Raw genomic sequence first — 10,683 nt, 5'->3', positions numbered from 1 at the left:
TCCTTAAGGTTTTGGGGATAATTGTGAATTTATAGGACTAAGAGGGGCACTGGAGGCTAAGGGAGGTGGCCCCAAGCCATCACGGAGCAAACACACCCCTCGACATGCCTTGTTGGCTTGGCACCACCCTCTGGGGCCTCTGGTCTCCTTCCGAAGTTTACACGTCCTTGTCTAGAAAAATAGTCAAAATGTTTTGGGGTATTTGGACTTTGTTTGGTACAGTATTCCTGAAAAGCCAGAAGCATGCAGAAAACAACAACTGGCACTTGGCAATGGGTTAATAGGTTAGTGCTCAAAAGTAATATATAACAACAAGTAAATACCTAAAAGCATCCTAGAATCATAATATAATAGCATGGAACAATCAAAAATTATAAATACGTTGAAGATGTATTAGGATCCCCAAGATTAATTCTTGCTCGTCCTCGAGTAGGTAAATTATAAAAATATAATTTTTGATGTGACATGCTACCCAACATGTTATCTCTTGGAGGTAAGATCACTGAGAAATGATGGATTAACAAACATCAACATACTAATATCCATGAACATAAATAACATAATCATAATTATTAAAAATATCAGATCCTTAAAGAATGTTTACCCCCCATTAATTTTTTGATATTAGCATGGCATGGATCCGTCTTCACCACATAAATACAAACGTCAAGCAGCACGGTGTTATACCAGGCAATTCGATCGTACTTTTTAACGTGCTTCAGCTTTTTATTACTCACTCAATACGTGAGCGTGAAGCACGGACATGGCATATAGGTGAAACATAATATGGTGGTAGATTTCAAAGGGCTAAAGTCGAGGAGAAGAGAGTCTAGCATCAACTAGGTAGATCAACGAGCTATGGAGATGCCCATTATCAACGAGCTATCGGTGTGCATCGAACTTGCTTGCTCATAAAGACCTCGAGCATTTGAGGAAGCCCATCATAGGAATATACAAGTGATGTTCTATAATGAAAAATTCCCACTAGCATATTAAAGTGACAAAACATGAGACTCTCTATATGAAAAACACGTGCTACTTTGAAGCACAAGTGTGGACAAGGAGGTAGTAGCATTGTCCCTTCTCTATTTTCTCTCATTTATTCTTATTTTATTTTTTGCTTTCTATTTTTTATCCCTTTTTTGTTTTCTTTTTCTCTTTTCTCTTTTTCTTTTTTTATTTTTTATTTTTTATTTTTTCTTTTTTCTTTTTTCTTTCCTTTTTCTTTTTTATTCTATTTTTCGTCTGGAGTCTCATCCCGACTTGTGGGGGATCATTGTCTCCATCATCCTTTCCTCACTGATACAATGCCCGAATAATGAATAATATCACACTTCTATTTACTTACAACTTGATATGAAAAACTACTAAATAATATGACTATATGAATGCCTCTCGCAGTGTACTAGAATGCGCAATGATCTAGCGTAAAATCTATAATAATGATGAACGATGGATTTTCCACAAATGGTATGTCAGCTACATGATCATGCAAAGCGACAAAGATTGTACTAGTCATATGATGTAAAAGTGGAATTTGAATGGCAATATATCTCGGAATGGTTACGGATATGCCATGATAGGTAGGTATGGTGGCCTTTTTGAGGAAGATGTAAGGTGGTTTATGTGCAACAAGCGTATCATGTCGCGGGGTTTGGATGCACCAACAAAGTTTGTACCGATCATCGAGGTGAGAATGGGGAATGCACGGTGCCGAAGAGGCTAGCAAATATGACGTGGTGAGAGTGCGTAGATCCATGGATTCACATTAGTCATAAAGAACTCAGATACTTATCACAAGGTTTTATTAGCTCTCTTGAAGCAAAGTACTAATCGCATGCCCCTAGGGACGAGGTTGGTAGGAGCTAACCATCACGCACGCCCGACCTAAACAGCACTAGGATTTCAACGAGGAATAAGAATTCTCACACATCATCACCATGCCATGACCAATATTTAGATGAATAGAAAATTAACATCCTTTAACTATTGATATTTTTGCTAACCAACAACCATGCACTCACACCCTTTAATATTACCACATCAATATCATTAACCCACAATTTCTCTTTTATGTGCTACATGTGTTTTGATTATGCATTCTTTGAATACCTATTATTTTTGGACTAGTCTTATAACCCATGCAAATTACCCTAACTATTTATTATCTCTTAAAAAAATTGAAGTGAAGAATGAGAGTGCGACTATTTCTTTAAAATATATATGCTACTGTGCTCTAAAAGATATAAGTAAAGCACTAGAGCAACTGCTTAGCTCAAAAGATATAAGTGAAGCACACAGACTATTCAAACAAATCATGGTGAACTTGTGTCTTTCTCAAGTTGGATAATTGAGAATTTATAGGACAAAGAGGGGCACCGGAGGCAAAGGCAGGTGGCCCCAAGCATAAGGGCGCAACCACCCCCTCGTCATGCCATGTTGGCTTGGTGCCACCCTGTGAGCCCCGTGGTCTCCTTCCGAGGCTTCCAGGTCTTTATTTTGTCTAGAAAAATTGTCAAAAAGTTTCGAGGTATTTGGACTTCGTTTGGTACAATATTCCTAAAAATCTAAAAACACGCAAAAAACAACAACTCACACTTGGCACTGGGTTAATAAGTAGTGCTCAAAATAATATAAAGTAACTAGTAAATGCCTAAAAATCATCCTAGAATGATAATACAATAGCATGGAACAATAAAAAAATTAGATATGTTGGAGGCGTATCACCCGTCTGCTCTTGGAGCTTTTATGTCCCCAATATTGAACAATGCCTTATGGACTTCTTCAGCTGTTTACGGGGCAAGAAGAGCTTCACTCATTTCATAGGACACTCTCCTCCGAACAAGGGATAAAACTTCATCGCTCGCATGTGGAACTTATGATGTGAAGAGCTTGGAAAAGTAATTTGTGATGTGATTCTTCAATTCCTTGTCTTCTTTCCGGATCCCAAAATCATTAAGAAGTTTCTTTATATTGTTTCTTTTTTCCATTCCATGACTACATTATGCAAGAAAGAAGTATTATGGTCCCCATGCATTAACCAGTTTCCTCGGCCCCTTCGTAGCCAGAAAATCTCCGCTTGAGATAGAAGGTTCTTTATTAGTACAATAATTTCTTTCTATCGAGAATGGGATTCAGAATTCAACGGGTTACTCCTTAGTTCTTCTAACTCTTTTTTAATTTGTTAATTCTCCGTTTTGTTTAGTTGAGAGTTTCATGATCCTAGGAATGCACGTCGGCATGCATCGCTCATTTTCGATGAGCAAGCAATGGACGAGTACCTGCCAACTTGTCTTTCTCCCAAGATGCCTTAACAATTTCCACAATTGTTTCTTCATTGAGCCACCTAGCTTCAAATTGCTTCACGCGGGTTGTTGTATGTTGTAAAATGCTATCATCAAAATAGTCCATGTCCAGAACTAAAGGGTGATGGTCCAAATGAACATGTTCTTCCTTAGTAACCACCGTTCGAGGAAATTTATGTGACCACCCCATATTGCAAATAGCTCGATCAAGACGTTCTTCGATTTCCCTCTTCTCCATTTAAAGGGATTGCCAATGTAACCTAGATCCTCTAAACCACATTCCATGAGGAACTCATGAAATCCCCTCATCATTACATTTGGTCTAAAGTTGCCACCCTCTTTTCGCGGGGATAATAATATTTCGTTAACGTCTCCCAAGACCACACACGGGTGATCACACTTATTATGAAAGTTGTGAATATCATCCCAAGACAAATTGCGTTCATTTCAACTCGGGTGACCCTAAAAACCTATAAACCGCCACTGTACAATATCCTCATGGATGAAAGTAATATCAGTAAAATTAGCCGACAATAGTTCAACAAAACTTTATTCAACTTCAGATAAAACAAAACAAGACCACTGGCCTAGCCATCACTTTTCACTACAAACATAGAATCAAAATTTAAAACACGATGCAACTCATCGGCTTTACATTTATTTAGGTGAGACTCTGAAAGGAAAATCACTCCACCCTAGTGCGCCCTTGTGTAGGATCAAAAGTATGTCTAGTGGGGGTGATTTGACTACTTAACCAAATAAAAACTTAAATTTTTCCCAATTTTATCGGTTTGCAAGTTTTAGCAATTTTACCAAGTCTATCACACCCTAAACATGCAATTCTACAAGTATAGCAGCGGAAAGTAATGACATGTAACTGTAAGTAAAGGGTAGGGATAGTAAGATCAAACACAATGAAGACACGGAGATTTTTGGCATGGTTCTAATAGGTGGTGCTATCATACGTCCACATTGATGGAGACTTCAAGCCATGGAGGGTAATGGTGGTGCGAGACCATGGAGGGCTCCACCCACGAACGGTCCACGAAGAAGAAACATTGTCTATCCCACCATGGCTTACGTCCATGAAAGACTAGCCTCACTCTGGGTAAATCTTCACGAAATAGGCAATCTCCTTGCGGATACATCTCCAATGTATCTATAATTTATGAAGTAGTCATGCCATATTTACCTTTGTTTACAATATTTTATATGGTTTTGGTGCACTTTATATGATATAATTAGTACTAACCTAGACAAATGTTGTTTTCAGCAGAATTACCATGGTGTTGTTTTCTGCTGAAAATAAAAGCTTTGCGAATTGCCAAAACCTTTTGGATGATTTTTTGTGGAGAAAATAAGAAATACCGGAGTGAAGAACCACCGGAGGGGCCACTTGCTGGTGCCGAACCAACAGGGGGCGCCCACCCCCTGGGCGCGCCTTGATGGCTTGGGACCACCCCGTGGCTCCGATTCGTGTGATTCCAACGCTAAGAAATCCTATAAATCCCAAAACCCTCAGAAGTTAACGTAGAACTTCTGCTCCCCCACCTCAACTCTGTGTATAGAAGAAATCTCATCTGGAGCCCTTTCTGTACCCTGTCAGATGGGGCAATCATCACCGGAGGCTATCTTCATCATCCCAGCGATCACCGTGACATGGAGGGAGTAGTTCACCCTCAAGGTTGAGGGTATGTACCAGTAGCTACATGTTCTCTCTCATATTCTTGAGATGTGAGGATCTAGATGTATCACGAGCTTTGTTAATATAGTTGGATCATATGGTGTTTGTCCCTTGCTATTTTGCTATGATGAATTTTATTTTTCCCTTTGAGGTTCTATCATGTCTTATTGAATATTGGATTTGAGATCACTTGATGTATGTGTTGCATGTGGATACCCGTGGTTGGAATGGGGTGTTCTATTGATCCACTTGATATATGTTTTGGTACTCAACTTGCAAATTTTCGTGGTGACAATGGGGTAATCTATGCATATGGTTTGATACATGTTCTTGTCCTACTTTCTCCGATAGAAATCTTGGGGTACTCTTTGAAGTTATTTGTGTTGGAATGAATATGATGAATCTTAAATTGTAAGATGCATGTCGAGTAATTAACCCATGGATACTTGAGGTGACATTGGAGTATCTAGGTGACATTCAGGTTGATTGATGTGTATCATAAGTGCTATTCTAGTACAAACTCTAGGGATGTTTGTGACACTTAGAGCAATATCTCAATGGATTGATCGAAAAGGATAACTTTGAGGATAACTTTGAGGTGTATCATAGGTGTTATTCTAGTATGTTCTTATGTTCTCCCGTAGATATGAACTATGGAGTGATTTTTTGTAGCACGTTGAGGGATGATCATATGATTCTATTATGTTAGCATTGTTGAGAGATTGCACTAGTGAAAGTAAGGACCGTAGATGGACATTAGAATACATACACCAATGTCACCACCCAAAAAAACATTGTCATCCTCAAACTTGATTTTGAAAAAGCCTTTGACTCGGTGGAACATGAATTCATATTTCAGATTCTTAGGCACAAGGGTTTTAATGATAGGTGGATATTATGGGTACATCAGCTACTCTCTTCTGGCTCTTCCTCTGTTCTTCTGAATGGAGTTCCTGGTAGAAAATTCATGTGCAAGAAGGGTGTCAGGTAGGGAGATCCCATGTCCCCTCTCCTTTTTGCCATTGCTGCTGACTTTCTCCAAACCTTGGTAAATCAGTTGTTGGATAATGGACTCATTCAGCTGCCAATACCTTGCCATGATAAAGACATTCCAATAGTCCAATATGTAGATGACACTCTTATCATTTTGCCTGCTATGGAGTCCCGGCTACTGGAGTTCAAAAAGATGCTTATGCTCTTCTCCCAATCCACTGGTCTTCAAGTGAACTATCACAAGTCTACTCTGTTGCCTATCAGCATTGATGATGGTGAACTTCAAAGGCTAGCTGCCTCTATTGGGTGTAATGTAGGATCACTGCCTTTCACCTATCTTGGTCTGCCTGTTGGGACAACCAAACAAAGGATTATTGATCTAATGGCATTGGTGGATAATATGGAAAGGAGGCTCTCTGCTAGCTCCTCCTTCCTGGTTTAGGGTGGTCGTTTGCAATATCTCAACTCACCTTTGTCCTCTGTTTCCATTTTTTCCTATGTAGTTTGGACATACCACCACGGATCCTTAAGTAGTTGGAAAGGACACAAAGACAATGTCTGTGGCGAAAGAACGGCCAAGACCATGCACCTTCTCTTGCGGCCTGGGACTTAGTGTGCAGACCAAAAATGAAGGGTGGTTTGGGGATTATGAATCTGTCTGTCTAGAATGAGGCACTGCTTCTTAAGCATGTGGATAAGTTCTTGAATAAAGCAGATGTGCCCTGGGTTGATTTAGTATGGAACACTTACTATCAAAACACAGTTCCCCAGGGTACCTCCCTTTGTGGATCATTCTGGTGGAAGGATATCTGCAAGAGAATGGACAATTTCAGAGCTGTCACCTATGTCCAGACAAACAGAGGAGATAATTTCCTCTTTTGGTCTGATTCCTCGGCACTAGGTGACTCAACCATGCCCCTAGATCTTTGGTTCCAACGACTGTTCTTCTTTTTTATTGATACATTCTGCATTGCTGAGGAGGTTTTCCAAGCTTTTCAGACAAATAACATGATCGGCATGTTTGACTTGCCTCTTTCTGACAGGGCCTTCCAGGATTTGGAATCAGTCACCTGCCTACTCCAAAACCTTGATAGAGATCAGTCTAGCAAAGATGTCTGGCTTTGGAGTAGTGACAGTAAGGTTTACTCTGCTAAGAAATACTACCTTCATGTCCATCAGCCCATTATTCCCAACCCTCTCCTCAGTTGGATTTGGAAGAGTTGCTGCACCATGAAGATCAAAATGTTTGCCTGGATGCTCATTATGGACAGGCTGAATACCCAGGATATGATTGAACGATACCACTGGAAAGTTTCTGATTCAAACCTATGTGTTCTTTGTCATGCCAGGGTCAAAGAGGAAAGGTATCATCTCTTTTTCAACTGCCTATTCATCAACAGGGTTTGGAACTACCTTCAGATCACCTGGCAAGGTACTTCCATGTGGGCCACTTCATTGGCAGCCAGGAAAGACTTTCGGCATCCTTTCTTCTCTGAAGTAGTGTTCACTGCTTGCTGGAATATTTGGATAGTCAGAAATGCAAGGTTTTTCAATAATGAGCGTCCCAGGTTCAGTAAATGGAAGTCTAGCTTCACTCATAATATCTCTCTTTTCGCCAATAGGATTAAGGCTAGATTTAAGGAAGATCTCCTTAAGTGGATCTCCTTCCTACCTCCTTGAGGTTTGTATCTATGCACCCATCCCTGTTGTCTATTATAATCCTCTCATCTACATATACTCTCTTTATATTGGAATAAAATAAAAGGCTGTGGGGTGATTCCTGCTACGGCAACAAAAGTCCTTCCCTGGTGCTTAGGAATTCTTCTTGTTACTTCTCTGGTTTGCATCGGTTTTTCCCTTGAAGAGGAAAGGGTGGTGCAGCACAGGAGCAATAAGTATTTCCCTCAGTTTGAGAACCAAGGTATCGATCCAGAAGGAGGGCCTCGTCAAGTCCAAAGTACCTGCGCAAACACAAACAAGCTTGCACCCAACGCTTCAAAGGGGTTGTCAATCCCTTCAAGATTGTTTGCAAAATGAGATCTGAAGGCGGAAAGTGCTACGAAGTAAAAAGTGTAAGGCTGAAAATATGGTGTGCAGTAGACCCTGGGGGCCATAGTGTTTACTAGAGGCTTCTCTCATAATAGCAAATATCACGGTGGGTGAACAAATTATTGTCGAGCAATTGATAGAACCGCGCAAAGTCATGACGATATCTAAGGCAATGATCATGCATATAGGCATCACGTCCGAGACAAGTAGACCGATACTTTCTGCATCTACTACTATTACTCCACACATCGACCGCTATCTAGCATGCATCTAGTGTATTGATTTCATGACGAATAGAGTAACGCTTTAAGCAAGATGACATGGTGTAGAGGGATAATCTCAAACCAATGATGAAAACCCCATCTTTTTACCCTTGATGGCAACAACATGATGCATGCCTCGCTACCCCTTCTGTCACTGGGTGAGGTCACCGCATGGTATGAACCCAAAACCAAGAACTTCCCCCATTGCAAGAATCACAGATCTAGTTGGCCAGACAAAACCCACAACTCAAAGAGAATTACAAGGATATGAAATCATGCATAAGACAGATCAGAAGAAACTCAAATAAGATTCATAGATAATCTGATCATAAATCCACAATTCACCGGATCTCGACAAACACACCACAAAAGAAGATTACATCGGATAGATCTCCATGAAGATCATGGAGAACTTTGTATTGAAGATCCAAGTGAGAGAAGAAGCCATCTAGTTACTAGCTATGGACCCGTAGGTCTATGGTGAACTAATCACGCATCATCGGAGAGGTCACGGTGTTGATGAAGAAGCCCTCTGTGTCCGAATCCCCCCTCTCGCAGGGCACTAGGACGTGCCCCAGATGGGATCTTGCGGAGACAGTAGCTTGCGGCGGTGGAAAAGCGATTGCGATCGTCTCTTGATTTTTTTGGGAATATTTGGGAATATATAGTCTCAAGATCTAGGTCAGGGGACCTCCAGGGGGCCCACAAGCCTGGATGGCGCCCCCCTGGCCACGGGGTGGGGGCTTGTGGGGCCCCTGGCGCTCCTCTGGCTTGGCTCCCAAGTTCTATGATCTTCTTCCGTTCCAAAAAAAATCTTTTCGGGGATTTTCTTCCGTTTGGACTCCGTTTCAAAATCTCCTCTGAAAGGGGTCAAAAACATGGAAAAAACAGGAACTGGCACTTGGCACTGAGTTAATAAGTTAGTCCCAGAAAATAAATAAAAAGCATGCAAAACATCCAAAGTTTGACAAGATAATAGCATGAGACCATCAAAAATTATAGATACGTTGGAGACGTATCAAGCATCCCCAAGCTTAACTCCTGCTCGTCCTCGAGTAGGGAAGTGATAAAGAATGAATTTTTGATGTGGAATGCTACCTAGCATAGTTCTCCTTTCCAACTTCTTTCACGTGGCATGAATGTTCAGATCCGTAAGATTCAAAACAATAGTTTGCTATTGACATGAAAACAGTAATACTTCAAGCAAACTAGCAAAGTAATCATGAACTTTCAAAATAACAGGGCCAAAGAAAGTTATCCCTACAAAATCATATAGTCTGGCTATGCTCCATCATCCTCACACAACTAATGTAAATCATGCACAACCCCGGAATTGGCCAAGTAATTGTTTTCGCACTCTTACTTTCTCAAACCTTTTATAACTATCACGCAATACATGAGCGCGAGCCATGGATATAGCACTATAGGTGGAATAGAGTGTGGTGGTGGTTGTGAGACAAAAAGGAGGAGATGGTCACATTGAATCGGTGTATCAATAGGATATGGAGATGCCCATAAATAGATTTCAATGTGAATGAGTAGGGATTGCCATACAAGAGATGCACTAGAGCTATAAGTATGTCAAAGCTCAAGAGGAAAACTAGTGGGTGTGGGTCCAACTTGCTAGCTCACGAAGATCTAGGGAATTTTGAGGAAGCCCATCATTGGAATATACAAGACAAGTTATAAAACAAAGATTCCCACTAGCATATCGTAGTGACAAAGCAAGAAGCTCTCAATCATGAAGAACATGGTGCTAACATGAAGCACAAGTGTGGAAAAAGATAGTAGGATTGTCCCTTCTCTCTTTTTCTCTCATTTCTTTTTTTTATTTGCGATCTTAGGCCTCTCTTTTTTCTTTTTTTTCCCTTTTTTTCTTTTTGGGCTCTTTGGCCTCTTTTTTTTATTTCCTCACATGGGACAATGCTCTAATAATGATGATCATCACACTTTTATTTACTCACAGCTCAAAGATCACAATGATGATGACTCCATAGGAAATGCCTCTAGCAGTGTACCGGGATGTGCAACGATCTAGTACGATCATGCAATGGCAATATGAGAGTGACGGCACAAGTCATGAGACGGAACGGTGGGAGTTGCATGGCAATATATCTCGGAATGGCTATGAAAATTCCATAGTAGGTAGGTATGGTGGCTGTTTTGAGGAAGGAATTTGGTGGGTTTGTGCACCGGCGAGAATTGCGCGGCACTAGAGAGGCTAGCAATGGTGGAAGGTGATAGTGCATATATACCATGGGCTCACATTAGTCATAAAGAACTCACATACTTGTTGCGAAAGTTTTTATTAGTAATCGAAACAAAGTGCTAAACGCATACTCCGAGGGGAAGGGTTGGTAGGTGTAAACCATCGCGCGATCCCGACCTC

This window comes from Hordeum vulgare, chromosome 4H (assembly GCF_904849725.1).
Source record: "Hordeum vulgare subsp. vulgare chromosome 4H, MorexV3_pseudomolecules_assembly, whole genome shotgun sequence".
In the NCBI taxonomy this organism is placed as follows: domain Eukaryota; kingdom Viridiplantae; phylum Streptophyta; class Magnoliopsida; order Poales; family Poaceae; genus Hordeum; species Hordeum vulgare.
This window is presented reverse-complemented; position numbering follows the sequence as displayed.